The sequence below is a fragment of the Triticum aestivum genome, chromosome 3A, assembly GCF_018294505.1.
Source record: "Triticum aestivum cultivar Chinese Spring chromosome 3A, IWGSC CS RefSeq v2.1, whole genome shotgun sequence".
NCBI classification, from domain to species: Eukaryota; Viridiplantae; Streptophyta; class Magnoliopsida; order Poales; family Poaceae; genus Triticum; species Triticum aestivum.
The window spans coordinates 270,741,388-270,764,228 of record NC_057800.1 but is presented as its reverse complement, the minus strand read 5'-3'; the positions used below and the strand labels follow the sequence as shown (position 1 = coordinate 270,764,228).

Here is a 22,841-nt window from a genome sequence, read left to right as displayed (position 1 = left end):
CCCCTTCTTCATCAGCTAGCCCCCTGGAGGTTAATTCTTCTTCACACTCGAGTCCCTCCGCAAAATGCAGAAACCGCAACCTCTTAGACACTCAAATATAGAAGGATTTGTCGCCCATTTCTGCAAAATATGGAGTAGTGTTGTAAATGTGACATAATATGAGTATTTGAATATCTTTCGAGTAAATAATTTGAGAATATGATTACAATTTGATGCAAAAAGGCTAAAAAGATTATATGAGGAAATGCTCTATCATGTTCCCCCACACTTAAATCTTTGCTTGTCCTCAAGCAAAGGCATATGACAAGAGCAAGAGTATGAACAGTGAGCTGACTAGAGATTGCCAAGTGAAGTAGATCTCTGAACAGTGCATGCTTTGGACTTAGCTAGTGAAAATTAATGGTTAGGAGTGCTTCAAAGCGGTAGGATACTAGTAGACTTGACCATTTTAAACTTTTACAATGATAAAAGAGGATCAACAAGTTTAAGTGATGACTGTGCCAAATGGTTCCTAAAGAGAGCATGATCTCGAGAAACACTTATTACCATGAACACAACATTGTGGTAAAACCACTTATTGAATTTGGAGGAAGCAACAATGATAATATATTATCGGTCTCACAAAAGGAACATACCACCGATCCCGAGAATATGGTATACACCTGGTTCGACCAATATTTAGTTTTTTTGTTTGTCTCCCCAAAGGAACATACCAGTGATCCCGAGAACATGGTATACATCTGGTTCGACAATTACATTATTTTAATATAATTAACTCCTATCCAATCCAACCACATTTCACAAGCCACCGATCCGGGGAACATGACATGCTACTGTTAGGTAAGATCAGATAATTATTCATTATAAGATTTTTTTAATGAACAACACATAAGCACAAAAAAAGGAATCCTCACTTCTCCATGTCTGGTTCACATGCTACCGATCCAGGGAACATAGCATGCTAATCCATAGTGGTTAGGTGATTGCTCTCAATGGGAACACACTTCGCACAAATTCAGCATCTAAACATGGTGATCTTGGTGTATCATAGTAAATGAAGAAAATGACGAAGTTTTCTAGTGTACTAGGGATTTGAGCACTCAAAACTAATAGTTCTCACTAATTTCAGCCAAGCATGCATGGTGTAGATCACTAGTTTACAAGGCATCCAGGAATCAAGTTCACAAATTGACATCAAGCACGATGCCAAAGGTGAATTTCAGCTTGACAACAAGTAATAACTGTTTCAAGCAACCCAACTAGCAATTGAATTTAGCATGTATTTATGATGTTCAGAATGGGTCATGAAATAGCTCACCGGGCACTATGAAGTAATACTCGCTTGATCACTCTCTAAGCTACAACTCTCTCCTTTTTCTTCCTCATACATGCTCCAGCTTCGCTCTTCCTCATATGTTCTCTTTGCTTCTCCTCTTCACCATGCCGTGAATCCACCAGGATCCCAGGGAATGTCATCTCAAACTCGGTCAACTCACCGTAAATGGTGCACAAGTGTAAACCTAAAAGAACACTCAATAACCAAGCCAATACAAGTGACATAGAGAATGCCCTCTAAGTCATCGATAGAGTACCATATCATATAAGTATATCTATTGAGCAAATCAGGAACATGTATCAACAACAAGTCACATGGTGCATAGGCAATATCAGCGATATGACATAACTTATCTAGAAAGCTGAGATAATACCTGAAATGGCCTTGGAGAAGTTTTATGACTACCTCAACTGAAGATACCATGGAAGGCATGGTAGTAGAAACCTCCACCGGCCTCGTATCGACAGGTGAAATAGTAGGGCTTTGCTCCTTGACATCTGAAGTGACCTCATCATAATCAACAATGAAGATTTCCATCTCAGGCTCAAGCGTTGAAGAATCTATGTGGCTAACATCATTAAAGGTGAACTTTTCCATATCTGGCTCTAGCAGCACATGATCAATATCAACTAAAGGTATCTCATCAATATCAAAAGTAACTAACTGTAGCTCTGGTTCATCCATAGAAGAATCATCACAATGCAAAACTGAATCTAGAATGCTAGTATCCATATGATCTGAAGTGTGTGTGTCAACTAGGATGGTGTCATCATCATCAAAGATAATCCATGAAAGCTCAATCTTATCACACGGAGAAACTGGTTCCGGCTTTTGTGTAAGAGATTCTTGCTGAGATGAAGTGATTTGTTGCAAGCAAGCAACTGGGCCAGAGGTGGGCTTCTCATTGTACCACTGAAGTTCGTGGAAGGCTATGTTCTTAATCAGCAGAAAAGCATCATCAAGTGTCTTGTTTGTAATAGCTCCACTCGCTGCCATATCGACGAAAGATCGAGTGTCCGAAGTCAATCCTCTATAGAATAACTGCAGCTCTAACCATCTCTCGAGCCCGTGGTTAGGACATCTCCTAAATAAGGCTTTGTACCTCTCCCAAGCATCATACAAGCTCTTGCCTTCACGCTGAACGAAGCTAAAGATCTCATCTCGAATTGCGGACTGCTTGTGTAGTGGGAAATATTTAGCCAAGAAAGCTCATGATATCTCATTCCAACTGAATGATCTTGATGGCAAGGATCGATACCAAGCACGAGCATTATCTCGGAGAGAGAATGTGAACAGCATGCACTTGATAACATCTTGAGGAACTCCATGATACTTTAATGTATCTGAATACTCCATCACTCGGAGCAAGTGCTCATAAGGGTCTTCAGTAGGCAGTCCTCCAAACCGTTGTTGTTGAACCAAAGTAATAAGACTAGGTTTCAGCTCAAAGTTCTCTGCCTCAATAGTTGTCCAAACCGGTCTTGTGATATAGCACTGACTTTTGGGCATCCAAAGATCAGGAAGCAATGCCATCTTAACCGAGTGTAACTATAGAACAACCTGCAATTAGTTCAGATTTCCTATGCACACTCATAAACAATAAACACTAGTTAGAAAGTTAATATCCTAATAAGCCGAAGCAACAAAAAGTAAGAAGGTAAAAGAAGCACCGAAATAAATTTCACTAGAAATTTAAACAAAAACTATACTAAGCCTAGTCTATAGCTTCACACAATTGTTCGACGCTAGTCCCCGGCAACGGTGCCAAAATGATCGATTGTATTATAGTGGGGTATTTATGCCCAAACTACAGATGTCGTGTTCTCCACAGGGACTAGGCGACGGCAACTATGCTCGGTTAAAGCTAGGTAGCATGATATTTGCTGACGAAAACAGAAAATAAAACCTAAACTAACAAGGTAGCTCCTGAAGATTATGGAGAAAGAAAGAAACCAACTAGCATAATGAGGTTCAGATATTACTCACGCGTAATAATAGAGAGTCATAAGCCACAATTCAGTTCCCGGATCAACAATTTAAAATCACAGATACAAAACATTGAAAATCATAGATACAAAAGTAACACATGAACTAAAATTGCAAGCCACGGATCCAGTACTCACAGATCAACAAAGTAAGTACTAAACGAGCACAAGAATCTGACCGAACAAAATCACACACATCAATTCTTATGAAGTATACACACACACACACGAACACTCAGACACACGAACGCACACACACACACACACACAAATACGACTATGGTATTACAGGGCATTGTTCTAATACTCTTCGATGAACAAAAATAGTTCTACGGTACTAAACAATCACAAGTCTGAAACTGAACATGTCATAGCATTATTATACAGTTATGAATCTGAACCAATAGCAGGTTTGAAGCACTAGTCAAATATGAATATTACATACGATCTCAAGTCTACAGAAATTTAGAGAATGAGGGAGAGAGATGTGTGGTGCAGAGTTTCAGCAAGTGAGGTGCAGCAGGGGGCGCAGGAGAAAAAGGAGCAGCAGCATGGGGTTGAGAGAAGGGCAGCAGGGAAGAGCAGCAACAGAAGGGGCAAGGGGAGAAAAAGCAGCAGTAGGGATGGGGAAGAGGAGCAGCGACAAAAGGCAGGGTCGCCCGGGTACCCAGACACCCGTCTGGTCAGGCGCACGAGGTGCAGCGGTGGAGTGATAGCGCTGTGGTGGAGATGGTGGCACTGGTGGAGATGAGTGAATGGATGGCTGAGTGGCGCAGGTGGATGAAGGTGATGGTGGTGCTGGGTGGAGTGGTGGAGGTCGCGGAGGCGCACCACCACGCCAGCCTGGCCGTGGCCGCAGCCGGAGGTGGAGAAGGAGAAGGAGGGGTGAGGGAGAGAGATGTGTGTCCAGGCTCGGAGGGGATCGAAGAAGATGGCTAGGGATTTGACCCCTCTCGATCAAATCTGCATTCCTCTTGTTTAGCCCTCCTTGTTTTCTTCTTTCTTCCCAAGTTGGTCCCCTTCTTCATCAGCTAACCCCCTGGAGGTTAATTGTTCTTCACACTCGAGTCCCTCCGCAAAATGCAGCAACCGCAACCTCTTAGACACTCTAATATAGAAGGATTTGGGCCTTTTCACCCTTTTCTGCAAAAGATGGAGTAGTGTTGTAAATGTGACATAATATGAGTATTTGAATATCTTTCGAGTAAATAATGTGATTACAATTTGATGCAAAAAAGCTAAAAAGATTATATGAGGAAATGCTCTATCACCAGCCTTCTACTGTGATGGGTACACTCCTCGTAAATTCTATACCAACATCAGTTTTATTTGATACAAGAGCATCGCATTCGTTCATATTAGCTGAGTTTGCATTCATGCATGGCATTAAATACGAAGAGATGAACAGTGCAATAGTGGTACACACCCCTGCGGGCCAATGTCAAACCTCTATGGTTAGTCACAATGTTCCCGTTGAAATCAAAGGACTGGAATTCCTTTCTCTCCCATCGTACTGAAGTCCTATAGCATTGATCTCATTCTAGGAATGGATTGGTAGAAAGCGCATATCGCTTCGATAGTTTGCGCCACTAAGACCGTCCATATGCTACACCCTTCCTATGAAATAATAAGCTACAATGCCCACCTGGTTCGGAATGCTGAGGCAAGGCTTTATGCCTTGAATGCATTGAACTCTGCACCACTCGAGGGCATTGAAAACATTCCCATCGTTCGTGAATTCCAAGAAGTCTTTCCTGAAGAACTTCCAGGGATTCCCCCTGCTAGAGCTGTCGAATTCATCGTCGACTTGAAACCAGGCACCAATCCTATAGCCAAACGGCCCTACAAGATGCTGCCGCATAAACTCATCGAGCTTAAGGAGGAAATCGACAAATCTCTCCGCAAAGGTTTCATTCGCCCTAGTTGCTCTCCTTGGGGAGCACCTTCTCTCTTTGTTAAGAAGAAGGATGGGACAAACCGATTGGTCCAAGATTATCGTCCTATTAACCAAGCCACCATTCAGAACAAATATCCCCTCCCTTGGATCAATGATCTATATGATCAACTGGATGGTTCATCAGTGTTCTCCAAACTTGACTTGAGGTTGGGTTACCACCAGATCCGTGTTCGTGAAGAGGATATCCCAAAGACCGCCTTCGTGACTCGATATGGATCATACGAGTACACCGTCATGTCATTCGGCTTAAGAATGCTCTAGCCACCTTCTCTCGTCTGATGAACTATATATTCATGGATTACCTCGACAAGTTCGTCGTGGTTTATCTACATGATATCCTTGTATTTTACACTAACAAAGAAGAACATGCCGAATATCTTCGTCTTGTGCTGGAAAAGCTTTGAGAGCATCAACTCTACACTAAGTATTCCAAGTGTGAATTCTGGCTTCCCGAAGTAACCTATCTTGGGCATGTCCTCTCCAAGGATGGTATTGCCGTCAACCCTGAACGAGTCCAGGCTATTCTCGATTGGACTCCTCCGAAGAATGTCAAGCAAGTCAGAAGTTTCTCTGTCTCGCCAGCTATTGCCATCGATTCGTCGAGAACTTCTCCAAGATCGCCTGGCCTCTAACTAACCTGTTGCATAAGGGCGTCAAGTTTCTATGGACAGACAAGTGTCAGGAAAGTTTCCAGGCACTCAAAGACAAGTTGACTTCTGCCCGAGTGTTTGCTGCATCTGATACTAAGAAGGACTTCGTCATTTACTGTGACGCTTCCCGTCAAGGATTAGGCTGTGTACTAATGCAAGAGCGCAAAGTGATTGCTTATGCCTCTCGTCAATTGCGCCCTCACGAAGAAAACTAACCAGTTCATGATCTCGAGCTTGCTGCTGTCATTCATGCACTAAAACAGTGGCGACATTACCTTCTCGGTAATCGCTGCGAGATCTTCACCGACCACGAAAGTCTGAAGTATCAGTTTACCCAGCCAGACCTGAACCTCCGTCAGTAGAGATGGATGGAGACTGTTGCAGACTTTGACTTGGGTATTTCCTATACCCTAGGAAAGGCTAATGTAATGGTTGATGCCTTGAGCTGCAAGTCTTACTACAACCACCTCCAGGTTCGAAAAGTCTAGCCCTCGCTTGTCGAGGAATTTAGAAAGGTGAACCTTCATATTGTCCTTCCTGGTGCACTCGCTCCCCCTCCCCCAGAGTTCCAAAAGATGAATCTTCGTGTTGTTCCGAAGGGTTCTCTAAATACCATGGTCGTCGAACCGGATCTCATGGGCGATATCAGGACTATTCAACATTATGACTCTGAAGTCGAGAAGATTAAACGCTATCTCGTAGAAGGAAAGCCCTCATTCTTCACTATTGCCGATGATGGCGCCTTGTACTTCAAAGGCCGCCTAGTGGTGCCATGTGTGAGGAAAAACCTGGATCTGACTCCAAAGGTTATTAAAGAAGCACATGATACGCCTCTATCTATCCATCCTGGTAGTACAGATGTACCAAGACATCCGTCAGAGATTCTGGTGGTCTAATATGAAGCAAGACATTGCTTGTTATGTTGCTGAGTGTGACGTTTTCCGTCGTATCAAAGCAGAACATCAAAGGCCTGCTGGAACTCTGCAACCTATCTCTATTCCTGAATGGAAATGGGACTATGTTGAAATGGACTTCGTTACTGGATTTCCCAAATCGCAGAAAGGTAATGATGCTATTCTGGTCATCATTGACCGGCTTTCTAAGGTTGCAAATTTTCTGGCAGTCAAAGAAACAATCACTGCTAGTCAGCTTGCAACTCTCTACATGTCCAGAATTGTTTCACTTCACGGTATTCCACTGGTTATTAGTTCAGACTATGGCAACTTGTTCACTTCAAGATTCTGGGCAAGTTTCCAAGAAGCTATGGGGACTCATTTGTCGTTCAGTACTGCGTTTCATCCTCAGTCGCAAGGGCAAGTTGAACGTGTCAACCAAGTTCTCGAAGAAATGCTTCAAGCTTGTGTAATTTCCTTCGACAAGAAATGGGAGGAATCTCTCCCGTATGCTGAGTTCTCCTATAATAATAGCTATCATGCTAGTCCGAAGATGGCCCCCTTTGAAGTGTTATATGGACAAAAGTGCCGAACCCCTCTAAACTGGTCAGAAACCGGGGAACGTCCACTCTTCGGTCCGGATATTATCCAACATGCCGAAGAACAAGTACGCATTATTCGTGAGAATCTCAAGACTGCTCAGTCACGTCAGAAAAGTCAGTATGACCGTCATCACAAAGACATGGTCTATCAACCTGGTGAAAAGGCTTATCTTAGTGTCACACCAATGAAGGGTGCTCACCGCTTCGGGATCAAGGGCAAGCTAGCTCCTCGCTATATCGGCCCCTTCACTATTCTCGAAAGGCACGGAAAAGTGGCATATCAGCTGGAGCTTCCGCCAAACCTTTCTCGGGTTCACAATGCGTTCCACATGTCACAGCTCCACCGTTGCTTCAAGGACCCAATCCGAGCAGATGAAGTGCTTGAATTGCTACATGACCTCTGCAATAAAGAGCACCCGGTACGCATTCTCGACCAAGCTGAACGCCGCACATGTCAGAAGGCAGTCAGGTTTCTCAAGGTCTAGTGGTCGCATCACTCTGAAGACGAAGCCACTTGGAAACATGAGGATCGCCTGTGTGATGAATACCCCGCACTATTTCCTTCTACCTCCTAAATCTCGGGATGAGATTTCTTGTAGTGGAGGAGTTTTGTAATGCCCGGATAATTAAGCTACAGTGAACCTATGATAATGATGCCACATCACCTCCGTTACTGTTGCTAATCTCTCGTTAGTTCAAAAACCGGTTCAAAAATCAATTGAAAATATGGCAAACAACATAAGTTTTCAAACTTTAAAACTAAAATATTCGGAGTGTGCCAAACAATGCCTAGGTATTTAAGGTGAAGAAAACACACTTTTACAGAATGCCTAAATATTTTAAATTGAATTAAAACAAAAAGGAAATAAATAAAAGAAAAAAAATAAAAAGACCTAACAAAACTAAAGAGAAAAAGAAAACCCCCTAGGCCAACTGGCCCAGCTAACCAACAGTCAGGCCGGCCCAACCGGCCCAGGCCGTCCCTCCCACTCCCCCATAACCCCCTGGGCGAACAAACCCTAACCCCCCAACACACCCACTCGCCACTCCCCCACCCACGTCGCCTCCTCCCCCGATCTCGATCTGGATCGTGGCATCACCCGCCGCCGCTGCCCGAGGACCCCGCCGGAGGCCACCTCGCCGGAGCCACCCCGCCGGATCGCCGCTCGCCTCCCCGTCGCCCGCTCGTCACCGTCCTCCTCCTCAACCCCCACTACCTAGACCCCACGGCCCCGTGGTGAGGCCCCGACATCTCCTCCTACTCCCCTTCTCGCAACGGCACCCCGTGCCCGCCGCTGCCTCTCTCGGCGCGCTCACCGCGCTTGTAGCCGCACCCACTCGCGCATGCCCGCTCCTCGACGTGCCCGTGGCGCACCCTGCAGCCGCCGCCCGCGTGTTCCGTGGCACCTACTCGCCGCTGCGCTGCTGCGCGCCCCTCCTCCCGTGTGCGCTCGACCGTCGTCGTACGCGACCGCGCCCCGCTAATCGCGCTCACCCCCTGGAAGCCTCGCCCTGCTCGTGACCCACGCCGCAACCGCCAGCAGCTCGTCGCGCCGCTCGGAACTCCGTCCGCGGCCACCCTCACCGACCACACACTATGCATGCACCCGCAGCCCTGCTTGCCTCGCTCCCACACCCACCGGCGCGCACCACCCCGCTGCTACGGGCCTGCTCTGCTCCCACCGCCGCTCGCCGCGGCCGCACACGCCCCGCGCCGCCGTCGCCTTCTTGGCCTCGCCTCACTCCCCGCCTCCGCCGCCGCTCTGCTGCCGCGTGCGGCGCAGCCGCCGCAACCCCCTGCTTCCCCGCGCCCCTTCTCACTCACCGCCCCGCGCAGGCGCTGTCGCGCCACGACCGCCCGCCGGTGGCCTCGCCCTGCTTTCCCCCTGGTCGGGCGACGCCCGTGGCCCAGCACCCGTATGCCCATTAAGGCCCCTGTTCCTATGACCAGTGGGCCCAGCCCCAGAACGTTATTAGAAAAAGATAGAAAATAATAATAATAAGGGATAATTAATTTAGTACCCTTAGTTGTGTCCCACTCGGCAGGTTTACCCCTAGTTTCCAAAAACACTTGTTCCTGCCCAAAGCACTTCGCTCGTCTTATGCTTTTGCTCTTTGACCGTTTGACCATCACTTTGAAAACTTCATAAAAAATTCATACTAACTCGGAAAAATTCAAATAAGATGTCAAAATGTTCAAAAGAGCATCACCTATATGTGCATGTCATTTGCATTCATGAAAAAAGTGTTGGCCGGTCCTTGTCTCAGTTTTAGCTCATATCATCTTAGCATGAACAGTAAAATCTAAAAAAAATCTAAAAATTCCAAAAAAAATGTGGCAAAATTTGACCAGTGTTTTGAGTGCTTGCAAAGTTTCATAAGGGAAGGGCATTCGTGGAAGTCGTGGTAAGAAAATGAAATTTTGGAGCATTGATTTTTTTTCCATGACTTCCACGAATGTCATTCCCTCATGAAACTTGGCAAGCACTCAAAACATTGGTCAATGTTTGCCACAATTTTTTTTGAATTTTTTGAATTTTTTTAGATTTTACTGTCCATGCTAAGATGATATGAGCTAAAACTAAAATGGGGATTGGCCAACACTTTTTTCATTTATGCAAATGACATGCACATATAGGTGATGCTTTTTAGAACATTTTGATATCTTATTTGAATTTTACTGAGTTAGTATGAATTTTTTATGAAGTTTTCAAAGTGATGGTCAAACGATCAAAGGGCAAAAGCATAAGAGGAGCAAAGTGGTTTGGGCAGGAACAAGTGTTTCGGAAACTAGGGGTAAACTTGCCGAGTGTGACCCAACTAGGGGCATAAAATCAATTAGCCCTAATAATAAGTATATTAATTAATTAATTAATTAATTAATTAACTTAACTAATTATGTTTAATTAACCTAATTAACTATTGTTAATTAATTAAGCAGTAATTAGATTAGTTAAACCCTAATTAGGATAAATAGAGTATGATAGCTGGGACCCACATGTCAGCTTGACCCAGTCAACGCCCTGTTGACTGCTGACATCATGATGATGTCAGCATACACTATTCTGGATAATGTTGATTTAAAATAATTAAATAAATTCTAAAAATGACTAAATCTTTTAAAATTAATATAAAATAAGCCGTAGCTCAGATGGAAAAACTTTGTACATGAAAGTTGCTCAGAATGATGAGACAAATCCGGATACATAGCCTGTTAGTCCGCCACACATCCCTAGCATAGCGAACACACAACTTTCCCCCTCCGGTTCATCTGTCCAAAAACGCGAAACACCGGGGATACTTTCCCGGATGTTTCCCCCCTTCGCCGGTATCACCTCCTACCGCGTCAGGGCACTCCTAGCACTGTTATTTGTCATGTAATGCATTGATATGCATCTTTTTGCATTGTATTCATTATTTCTTCCCCCTCTTCTCTCCGGCAGACTACAAGACTGACGCCGCTGCTGGTGCGCCGATCGACTATGTTGTTCACGACCCCTACTTGCCAGAGCAACCAGGCAAGCCCCCCCTTGATCACCATATATCGCCTATTCTTCTCTCTACGGCTTGCATTAGAGTAGTGTAGCATGTTACTGCTTTCTGTTAATCCTATGCTGATGCATATCCTGTCTTTGCTACTACTGTTGTTACCTTTATCTGCAATCCTAAATGCTTAGTATAGGATGCTAGTTTTCCATCAGTGGCCTGATGACCCACAAGTGTAGGGGATCTATCATAGCCTTTTTGATAAGTAATAGTGTCGAAGCCAACAAGGAGCAGAAGGAAATGAAAAGCAGTTTTCAGTAAGGTATTCTCTGCAAGCACTGAAATTATCAGCAACATATAGTTTTGTGATAAGGTAATTTGTAACGAGTAGCAAGTAATAAACGTAAATAAGGTGCAGCCAGATGGCCCAATCCTTTTTGTTGCAAAGGACAAGCCTGGGCAAGCCCTTATATGAAGGAAAGCGCTCCCGAGGACACATGGGGATTATTGTCAAGCTAGTTTTCATCACGTTCATATGATTCGTGTTCAGTACTTTGATAATTTGATATGTGGGTGGACCGGTGCTTGGGTACTGTCCTTACTTGGACAAGCATCCCACTTATGATTAACCCCCATTGCAAGCATCCGCAACTACAACAGAAGTATTAAGGTAAACCTAACCATAGCATGAAACATATGGATCCAAATCAGCCCCTTACGAAGCAACACATAAACTACGGTTTAAGCTTCTGTCACTCTGGCAACCCATCATCCACTTATTACTTCCCAATGCCTCCCTCTAGGCCCAAACAATGGTGAAGTGTCATGTAGTTGACGTTCACATGACACCACTAGATGGATGACAACATACATCTCATCGAAATATCAAACGAGTACCAAATTCACATGACTACTTATAGCAAGACTTCTCCCATGTCCTCAGGAACAAACGTAACTACTCACAAAGCATATTCATGTTCATTATCAGAGGGGTATTAATATGCATAATGGATCTGAAGATATGATCTTCCACCAATTAAACCAACTAGCATCAACTACAAGGAGTAATCAACACTACTAGCAACCCACAGGTACCAATCTGAGGTTTGGATACAAAGATTGGATACAAGAGATGAATTAGGGTTTGAGATTAGATGATGCTGGTGAAGATGTTGATGGAAATTGATCCCGTCCCGATGAGAGGATCATTGGTGATGACGATGATGATGATTTCCCCCTCCCGGAGGGAAGTTTCCCCGGCAGAACAGCTTTGCCGGAGCCCTAGATTGGTTCCGCCAAGGTTCCGCCTCGTGGCAGCGGAGTTTCTTCCCAAAAGCTTGCTTATGTTTTTTCCTCGACGAAAGACTTCAAATAGCAGAAGATGGGCACCGGAGGCCTGCCAGGGGGCCCACGAGGCAGGGGGCGCGCGCAGGGGGTAGGGCACAACCCCCACCCTCATGGCCAGGGTGTGGGCCCCCTCCGGTGGATTCTTTCGCTAGTATTTTTTATTAATTCCAAAAATAGCTTATGTGAAGTTTCAGGACTTTTGGAGCTGTGTAGAATGGGTCTCTAATATTTGCTCCTTTTCCAGCCCAGAATTCCAGCTGCCAGCATTCTCCCTCTTCATGTAAACCTTGTAAAATAAGAGAGAATAGGCATAAGTATTGTGACATAATGTGTAATGACAGCCCATAATGCAATAAATATCGATATAAAAGCATGATGCAAAATGGACGTATCAACTCCCCCAAGCTTAGACCTCGCTTGTCCTCAAGCGAAAGCCGATATCGAAAAATATGTCCACATGTTTAGAGATAGAGGTGTCGATAAAAATAAAATACGGACATGAGGGCATCATGATCATTCTTAGGACAACAACATAAATATATATTTTCATATGATCTCTTATGCTAAAGTAACAATTCAATCACATACTCAAGTATGAATCAGAAACTTCATTGAAAACTAACAAACTATAATCTCAATCATTGAAGGAATTGCAATTTATCATAACATAGGAAAGAGTCAATATAAGAGCTTCTCAGCAAGTCCACATACTCAGCCATCTTTTAGTCTTTCATAATTGCTAACACTCACGCGATATTTATGGTTATGAAGTTTTAATCGGACACAGAGAAAGACATGGGCTTATAGTTTTGCCTCCCAACGTTTTACCTCAAGGGTGATGTCAACAATAATAGTTCATGAAAACCCACATCCAATTAGCCATATATATCAGGATCCTTCCAACACATTGTGCTTGCCAAAGGATAAAATGTAAAAAGGAAAGGTGAATATCACCATGACTCTTTGCATTAAGTATAAGACAAGAATAAAAGATAGGCCGTTCGTAGAGGGAAGGAGAGGTTGTCATGTGCTTTTATTGTTGGATGCACGGAATCTTAATGCGAAAGAACATCACTTTGCATTGCCACTTGTGGTATGGACCTTTATTATGCAGTCCGTCTCTTTTATTTCTTCCACATCAGAAGATTGTATAAAGCTTATTTTCTCCACACTAATAAGTCATACATATTTAGAGATCAATTCTTATTTCTTGCAACGATGACAACTTACTTGATGGATCTTACTCAATCCATAGGTAGATATGGTGGACTCTCATGGCAAAACCGGGTTTAGGGATATTTGGAAGCACAAGTAGTATCTCTACTTGGTGCAAAGAAATTGGCTAGCAAGAGAGGGAAAGGCAAGCTCAACATGTTGGATGATCCATGACAACATAATTTATCTCAGATGTAAGAAAACATAACCCATTACGTTGTCTTCCTTGTCCAACGTCAACTCTTTAGCATATCATACTTTAATGAGTGCTCACAATTATAAAAGATGTCCAAGATAGTATATTTATATGTGAAAACCTCTCTTTCCTTATTAGTTCCTATTAATTGCAACGATGACCAAGACTATGTTTGTCAACTCTCAACAACTTTTATTCATCATACTCTTTATATGTGAGCTCATTACTCTCCATAAGATCTCTTTATTTCTTTTTATTTCTCTTTTATTTTATTCCCTCAAGATCATAGCAAAATAATCAAGCCCTTGAATGAACACTAATATTTATTTATTATATATAGCTCACGGACTCGATTACATAGGAAGATCATAAAGCAAAACTCACAACTAGATCATACTAAAACTTTATTCTACTAGATCAAGATATTATCAAAAAAATCGAACTAAGAAAAATGGTAAAGATAAAAGTGATGGTGATACGATACCAGGGCACTCCCCCAAGCTTGGCAGTTGCCAACGGGAGTGCCCATACGCGATACTTAGTTCTTATTTTTTGGTGAAGAAGGTGCTGGTGATGATGGATAGTCGCACATCGAGCGTAGGAGATCCTCCAATTTGCGGATAATGCCCTTGAGTGCGATGATATGCTCCTTCAACAAAATATTTTCACTTGTGAGATATTTGTATTGAATAAGAGCCAACTCAATCATCTCGAAAGCCTCAATCTCCATTGGGATAAAGAGATTGTGGTGAGGTTGAAGGATGTCTTCTTCTGCTACTGCCGGAACTTGGTCCCCCATGGCCTTCTTGATCCCATCATCCTTGTTGATCTCTCCGGGCTCTTCTCTCTTCAGCTCTATCTTCATTAGCCAAGCATCATTGCCCTCATTGTTGGAGGAGGAGGGAGATGACATGATGCTTGGCCTTGACCACCCTGGCAGAAAACAGCTCGAAACAAAAGCAGGAGATATTTGCGTGATACGGTGGTAAAAACCTTCAGGAGATTATATAATGAATTTTTACCGACCGGAAGAAGTACCGTGCAAGAAAACAGAGTCCAGAGAGCACACGTGGTGCCCAAGAGGCAGGGGGCACGCCCTCCACCCTCGTGGAAGCCTCGTGTCCTTTCCGGTCTGCTTCTTATTTTCCTATTTTCTTAAATATTCCAAAACGGAGACAAATTGCCATTAGAACTGTTTTGGAGTCGGTTTACTTACTGTACCACGTACCTATTCCTTTCCGGAGTCTAAAACGTTCTGGAAAGTGTCCCTTATGTATTCCTCCATGGTTACAGTTTCAATAACATTAGGTTCAACATTTATGGATTACCTGAGATATAATGTTTGATTCTTTGACCGTTCACCACCCTCGGATTTGTGCCTTTGAAGTTGTTGATTTTTATGGCACCGGAATGATAGACCTCCTCGATAACCTAAGGACCTTCCCATTTAGAGAGAAGTTTGCCTACAAAAAATCTTTAACGAGAGTTGAATAGCAACACATAATCACCTACATTAAACTCGTGCTTTTGTATCCTTTTGTCATGCCATCTTTTAACTTTTTCTTTAAACTGTTTGGAATTCTCATAGGCCTGGGTTCTCCATTCATCAAGTGAGCTAATGTCAAAAAGCCTCTTCTCTCCGGCAAGTTTGAAGTCATAGTTGAGCTCTTTAATGGCCCAATATGACTTATGTTCTAATTCGAGAGGTAAGTGACAAGCTTTACCATAAACCATTTTATACGGGGACATACCCATAGGATTTTTATATGCAGTTCTATAAGCCCATAATGCATCATCAAGTTTCTTGGACCAATTCTTTCTAGATCTGTTAACAGTCTTTTGCAAAATTAATTTGAGCTCTCTGTTACTCAATTCTACTTGACCACTAGACTGCGGGTGATATGGAGATGCAATTCTATGATTAACATCATACTTAGCAAGCATTTTACGAAAGGCACCATGAATAAAATGTGAACCACCATCAGTCATTAAATATCTAGGGACTCCAAACCTCGGAAAAATAACTTCTTTAAGTATCTTAATAGAGGTGCTATGATCAGCACTACTAGTTGGAATAGCTTCTACCCACTTAGTAACGTAATCAACAGCAACTAAAATATGTGTATACCCATTAGAGGAAGGAAACGGTCCCATATAATCAAAGCCCCAGACATCAAATGGTTCAATAACACGTGAATAATCCATAGGAATTTCTTGACGTATACTAATATTACCAATTCTTTGACATTCATCACAAGATAAGACAAACTTACGGGCATCCTTGAAGAGAGTAGGCCAATAAAAACCGGATTGCAATACCTTATGTGCAGTTCTATCTCCAGCATGGTGTCCTCCATAAGCTTTGAAGTGACACTTGCGTAGGATCTGTTCCTGTTCATGCACAGGTACACAACGTCTTATAACACCATCTACTCCTTATTTGTAAAGATGTGGGTCATCCCAGAAATAATGTCTTAAATCATAGAAGAACTTTTTCTTTTGTTGGTATGTGAAACTAGGTGGTATTAATTTAGCAACAATGTAATTAGCATAATCAGCATACCATGGAGCAGTGCGAGAATAATTTATGATAGCTAATTGTTCATCAGGAAAGCTATCATCAATAGGTGGTGGGTCATCAAGAACATTCTCTAACCTAGACAAGTTGTCTGCAACGGGATTCTCAACTCCCTTTCTATCAATAATATGCAAACCAAATTCTTGTAGCAGGAGAACCCATCTAATGAGTCTAGGTTTAGCATCTTTCTTTTCCACAAGATATTTAATAGCAGCATGATCAGTGTGAATAGTTACTTTAGAATCAACAATATAAGGTCTAAACTTATCACAAGCAAATACAACTGCTAAAAATTCTTTTTCAGTAGTAGCATAATTTCTCTGGGCATTGTCTAGAGTTTTACTAGCATATTGAATAGCATTTGATTTTTTATCAACTCTTTGTCCTAGAACAGCACCTACAACATAGTCACTAGCATCACACATGATTTCAAAGGGTAAATTCCAATCAGGTGGCTGAACAATAGGTGAAAAAATCAAGGCTTTCTTAAGTATTTCAAATGCTTCTACACAATCATCATCAAAGACAAAAGGAATATCTTTTTGTAATAGGTTAGTCAGAGGTCGGGAAATTTTTGAGAAGTCCTTAATGAACCTCCTATAAAAACCAGCATGACCAAGGAAACTTCTTATTCCTTTGATGTCCTTGGGACACGGCATCTTTTCAATAGCATCAACTTTAGCTTTGTCAACTTCAATACCTCTTTCAGAAATTTTATGCCCCAAGACAATACCTTCATTAACCATAAAGTGGCACTTCTCCCAATTCAAGACAAGGTTAGTTTCTTCACATCTCTGCAAAACTCGATCAAGGTTGCTCAAGCAATCATCAAAAGAGGATCCATAAACAGAGAAATCATCCATGAAAACTTCACAAATCTTTTCACAAAAGTCAGAGAATATAGCCATCATGCATCTTTGAAAGGTAGCAGGTGCATTACCTAAACCAAAATGCATACGTCTATAAGCAAAGGTACCGAAAGGGCAAGTAAAAGTAGTCTTTTCTTGATCATCAGTTGACACAGGTATTTGAGAGAAACCAGAGTAACCATCTAGAAAGCAAAAATGTGTAAGTTTGGATAATCTTTCTAGCATTTGATCAATTAAAGGCAAAGGGTAATGATCTTTTTTAGTAGCTTTATTTAATTTGCGGATATCAATCACCATCCTATAACCTGTAATAATTCTTTGCGGAATCAATTCGTCTTTATCATTAGGAACGAGAGTAATACCTCCCTTCTTAGGGACACAATGGACAGGGCTTACCCACTGACTATCAGCAATGGGATAAATAATACATGCTTCAAGGAGCTTTAATACTTCCTTTCTTACCACTTCTTTCATCTTAGGATTTAGCTGTCGTTGGTGATTAATAACTAGTTTGGCATCTTTCTCCAAATTTATTTTGTGTTGACATAGAGTGGGACTAATGCCCTTAAGATCATCAAGAGTATATCCGATAGCAGCACGGTGCTTCTTTAGATTTTTCAATAATTGTTGGCTTTCTGGGAATGGGGGTCCCCAGACTTGCCTGCCTGCGGCTCATGGCATGGCTGTGCTGGCAGGTCTGTATGTCCCATCATCATCAAAAAGGCATTCAAGACCCTCGCGAGGGGCCAAGCCTCGCGAGGCGGACGACGCAAGACCTCCTCAGGAGCGGCCTCACCAGGCTGCCTCGCGAGGAGTGGAGATATCAAGGCGGGGCGAACCTCGCGAGGCTCACATGACGTTAGCCATGACGATCGACACCAGGCGGGCGCCAGCGCGTGCTGCGTCCTTGTTTCCTCTTTGGTGCCAAGGGGGGCAAGCGCAGGCGCGGAGTACCGAGGCATCAGGAAAAGGTTTCCATATTGGTGAAACAAAACCAAGACCAGAAGGATGGCGGGACGGAGGTCACCATGGAGCCCAGGACGGCGTCACCACAAGAACCTTTGGCAGGCGAAGACCACCTTTTGTCAGGATAGCTTGTATTAGTTGTCCCCTTTCAAATTGGCCGCCGTTGTTGGCTCCCTTCCCGCTCAATATTTGGGGAGAGGACCAGGGGGGACGGATGGAGAGGCATCTCACCCTGATCCTTAGCCACCCAAGCACAAGAACACCTCAACCTCAGGAGGCTGTTCTTCCCCTTGTACTGTTCTTCATCGGCCCAAAAGGCAATCCACCACCACCACACTGGAGTAGGGTATTACACCAGAATGGTGGCCCGAACCAGTATAAACCTTGTGTCTTTGTGTTGCGATTGCGTCGAGTTCATCCACGAGACCGTAGCGAGCTAGGGTGTAGATCTGAAGGAGGGAAAGAACTTCGCGCACAACCCAGAGTTCGAATCTCAAAGGTCTGCCGGAACCCGTGATCCGACATTTGGCGCACCAGGTAGGGGGTGCGCCAAAGTTTCTTCCTCGCCAATCAACCTGCCGATGCTCCGCGGCCCCGATGTCCGGTGACCCAAGGGCTGACTCCGACCGCTAGGCAGCTTGGCCAGCCCGGGCGATGACTCCAGCCCACGAAGACCTCAACCCCAGAGCCCAGGTGGCGCGAGCACCGCCTAACATTGCGGGGCGCGGGCGGCGCGTCCAGGAATCATCCACCCCCACCCCACGGCAAATGCGAGCCACTGCAAGGGACGTGAGCCATGCCACAGCAACGGCACCACACACCCAGCAGGAGCAGGCAAACATGCGGGCCGCGCTCACGGTAGCGCGGGAGTTGCTGTGGTGTCAGCTGATGGAGAGAGGACGCGACGCACTACTGGAACGTGTCACTGAGCTGCTAGATGCGGCGGCATCAGGAGAGCTACCTTTCTGCTATTAGCTTCCTTCCCGAGCCACCACTGGGCCTCACGACGGGCCACGCTACAACCGCGCGCCCTCGGGTGCGTCGGGGGGTGCCATCGGCCTCGGGACGGCTGGCGGCGCCGGAGGCCCCATTGCCCCTGCACCGCCTCTGGTGAGCGTGGGCATGAGCGTTGCCCCCTTGGCCCCAGCGAGGCGTCGCATTATCATCCTCAGGACGCTGCGCTAGGTCGGGCGACGTGGAGTGTGGGGCACTACGTCGAGGTGGTAGGGGTAACAGCCCAGAAGCCTATGTGCCCCGCATGATGGATCAGGAGTACACACCGGAGGATGACCCTGACTCGTTTCTCGGGCCAGGTTGGGAGGAGGAAGCATTAGGAGCTGAAGCCTTCCAAGAGCTGCGGAGGGCCCCGCCAACCGTACCGTCGACAACAGATATATGGTACCACTAATCCCTCAGGAGCAAGCTTAAGCTAACCATGAGTCACAGATGGACCAGGCCCCAGTGCCGACCGGTGGTTTCAGCATGACAGGAGAGACCCGCTGGGGGCTGCGTGGAAGGGGCCTGGAGCAAGGCCCCTCCCCGAGTCACGTGGAGCAAGGCAACGTCTGGAGGTAGGCCCTCTGCCGGGGTGGCAACCATGACCTTTTCCCCCGGCAAAGGACCTGTGGTCGCTGAGGGCGCCGCTGGCGTCCCCTCTGCCCTCGTTGGGCCGTCCAGGTTTCCGGTCGTCCGAGCGGTGGCAGGGCGTGGCGCAAGGCGGGGCCCTCGTCCGGTGATATGAAGCAAGGCCGGTTCCTGTGAAGAAGGCCCAGTGCCTGCGAACCTCGCCGCCCGTGACACTCTCACGTAATATTGAGTGGGGTTGTACACGCCCCAGAGTCTCAGGGGTGCCAGCCTCAGGCCCTGGGGCTCCCTCCCACGTCTAGTGGCAGCACTTAGCTCCGCACTGGTGAGAAGACCAGAAGACTAGAATAGGCGCCGGACGCGGCCATTTGCTTTGGATCTCTTCTTCTGTAGCCTTGCTTTCTGGATTTGGATTTAAGTTGAAGTCGAGCTTTTGTTGATGCGTGCGGGGGGTGTATTTTCTCGTCCAAGCGATTTCTTGCCATCTGGTTCTTGCCTTGTTCTGGAGCTCATGCTCGCCGTCTCCCCCTCGCGGCCCCTCATGAGCGGGGCTGAGCATAGCGCGCGCACCACGCGCGCCGACTGGCGTAGTAACCTCGCGAGGCCATCTCGGGCGGGTCAGCAGACCCTTCAGGAGCCCCGTGGCGACTCTCGACCTTACAACCCGATTTAGGGCCCGCCCCAGCTAAGGTAAGCCGCAGTGGCAAAACTTGCAGTCAGACTCATGACCGACGAAAACGCACCCTCGGCTCGACATAAAGGAGTAGAAATCATGATTCGCTTACATGAGGGGCTCCCCCTCCCAAAATGCTCTTACAATCTTTAGGGGCCACACCCAAGTTTTTGCATACATGATGGAGTAGTAAAGGAACCAGGAATTAGCCAGATATGTCGCTCGCCGCGTCCCCCATGTCGTCTTCAGAAGCGCCGCTGGCATCGCTGTCGTCGTCGTTTGCGTTGCCTCCACCTACGCCGGCGCCGACGTCCCCGTTATCGACCACGTCGCCTTCATCCGCCGCAACCACATCCACGTGGTCTTCAACCCACCGCGCCAGGTTGCCCCGGATGGCTTCCGGCACGGGAGCAATAGTGGCGTCGAAATCAAAGTTGAGATCGATTTTCCGGAGGTGGCTGAAGATGCGGGACAACACGCGCCCAAGCAGACTGCGACTTCTCTCCTCCACAAGCTGGCGAGCCCTGTTAGACCGGGCTTCAAGGCGCTTCCCAATGCCTCCCTCTAGGCCCAAACAATGGTGAAGTGTCATGTAGTCGACATTCACATGACACCACTAGAGGGATGACAACATACATCTTATCAAAATATCGAATGAATACCAAATTCACATGACTACTTATAGCAAGACTTCTCCCATGTCCTCATGAACAAACGTAACTACTCACAAAGCATATTCATGTTCATAATCAGAGGGGTATTAATATGCATAATGGATCTAAACATATGATCTTCCGCCAATTAAACCAACTAGCATCAACTACAAGGAGTAATCAACACTACTAGCAACCCACAGGTACCAATCTAAAGTTTGGATACAAAGATTGGATAAAAGAGATGAACTAGGGTTTGAGATGAGATGGTGCTGGTGAAGATGTTGATGGATATTGACCCCCTCCCGATGAGAGGATCGCTGGTGATGACGATGGTGATGATTTCCCCTTCCCAGAGGGAAGTTTCCCCGGTAGAACAGCTCTGCCGGAGCCCTAGATTAGTTCTGCCAAGGTTCCGCCTTGTGGTGGCGGAGTTTCTTCCCAAAAGCTTGCTTATGATTTTTTCCTCGACGAAAGACTTCAAATAGCAGAAGATGGGCACCGGAGGCCTACCAGGGGGCCCACGAGGCAGGGGGCGCGCCCCCCACCCTTGTGGCCAGGGTGTGGACCCCCTCTAGTGGATTTTTCTGCCTATATTTTTTATTAATTCCAAAAATAACTTTTGTGAAGTTTCAGGACTTTTGGAGCTGTGCAGAATAGGTCTCTATTATTTCCTCCTTTTCCATCCCACAATTCAAGCTGCCGGAATTCTCCCTCTTCATGTAAACCTTGTAAAATAAGAGAGAATAGGCATAAGTATTGTGACATAACGTGTAATGATAACCCATAATGCAATAAATATCAATATAAAAGCATGATGCAAAATGGACGTATCGTGGCCCTACATTCTTGTCCGTCTTCCATGCTATACTATCGGGCCGTGATCACATGGGAGGTGATCACGGGTATATACTTATATACATTATACATGATATATGTGGTGACTAAAGTCGAGTCGGCTCGTAGAGTACCCGCGAGTGATTCACGGATTGGGACCGAAAGGATGTTTGTCCTGACGGCCCTCTGAGTAAACCTTTGTGGTAGAGCGACTGGGCAGGATGAGACCAGCTAGGAGAGAGGTGGGCCTGGCCCTGGTCGGCGTTCGTGGTTAATTCAATAAACATGCTTAACGAGATCTTGGTATTTGATCTGAGTCTGGCCACTGGCCATTATGCACTAACCAACTACATGGGAAAAATTATAGGCACTCGACGTCGTGGCATCAGCCGAAGCCTTCTTGATGTCACCGACTAAGCGGCGCACCGGATTGGGATGGAAGGCCTGCTCTTCTATTAGGGAGGCTGGGTCTGCTTCCGGTCGTGTTTGCAACATGCAGGTGTGCAATGGGCAATGTGCCCAGACCCCTGCGCATAGGATTTAGACCGATGTGTTGACCTCTCTATTGTGCCTAGGTAGGGCTGCGATGTGTTGATCTTTCGAGGCCGGGCATGACCCAGGAAAGTGTATCCGGCGAGAGGGATCGAGCGTGTTGGGTTATGTGGTGCACCCCTGCAGGGAATTTTATCTATTCGAATAGCCGTGTCCTTCGGTAAAAGGATGACCCGGAGTTGTACCTTGACCTTATGACAACTAGAGTCGGGCACTTAATAAAACACACCCTTTCAAGTGCCAGATACAACCCGGTGACCGCTCTCCCTCAGGGCGACAAGGGGAGGATCGCCAGGTAGGATTATGCTATGCGATGATACTTGGTTAACTTACCATCTACTCTCTTCTACTGCTTCAAGATGGAGGCTGCAAGAAGCATAGTCTTCAATAGGACTAGCTATCCCCCTCTTATTCTGGCATTCTGCAGTTCAGTCCACATATACTACCCCTTTCATTGATACC

General features: G+C 45.5%; 1 non-coding gene across 1 annotated transcript; it reads left to right on the top strand.

Moving 5' to 3' along the window:
• The first annotated feature begins 2,399 nt into the window (after window positions 1-2,399).
• LOC123063820 (small nucleolar RNA R71) lies at window positions 2,400-2,503 on the top strand. Its single transcript, XR_006430576.1, has one exon. It is a non-coding gene; the product is annotated as a small nucleolar RNA R71 (small nucleolar RNA).
• Window positions 2,504-22,841: the final 20,338 nt, after the last annotated feature.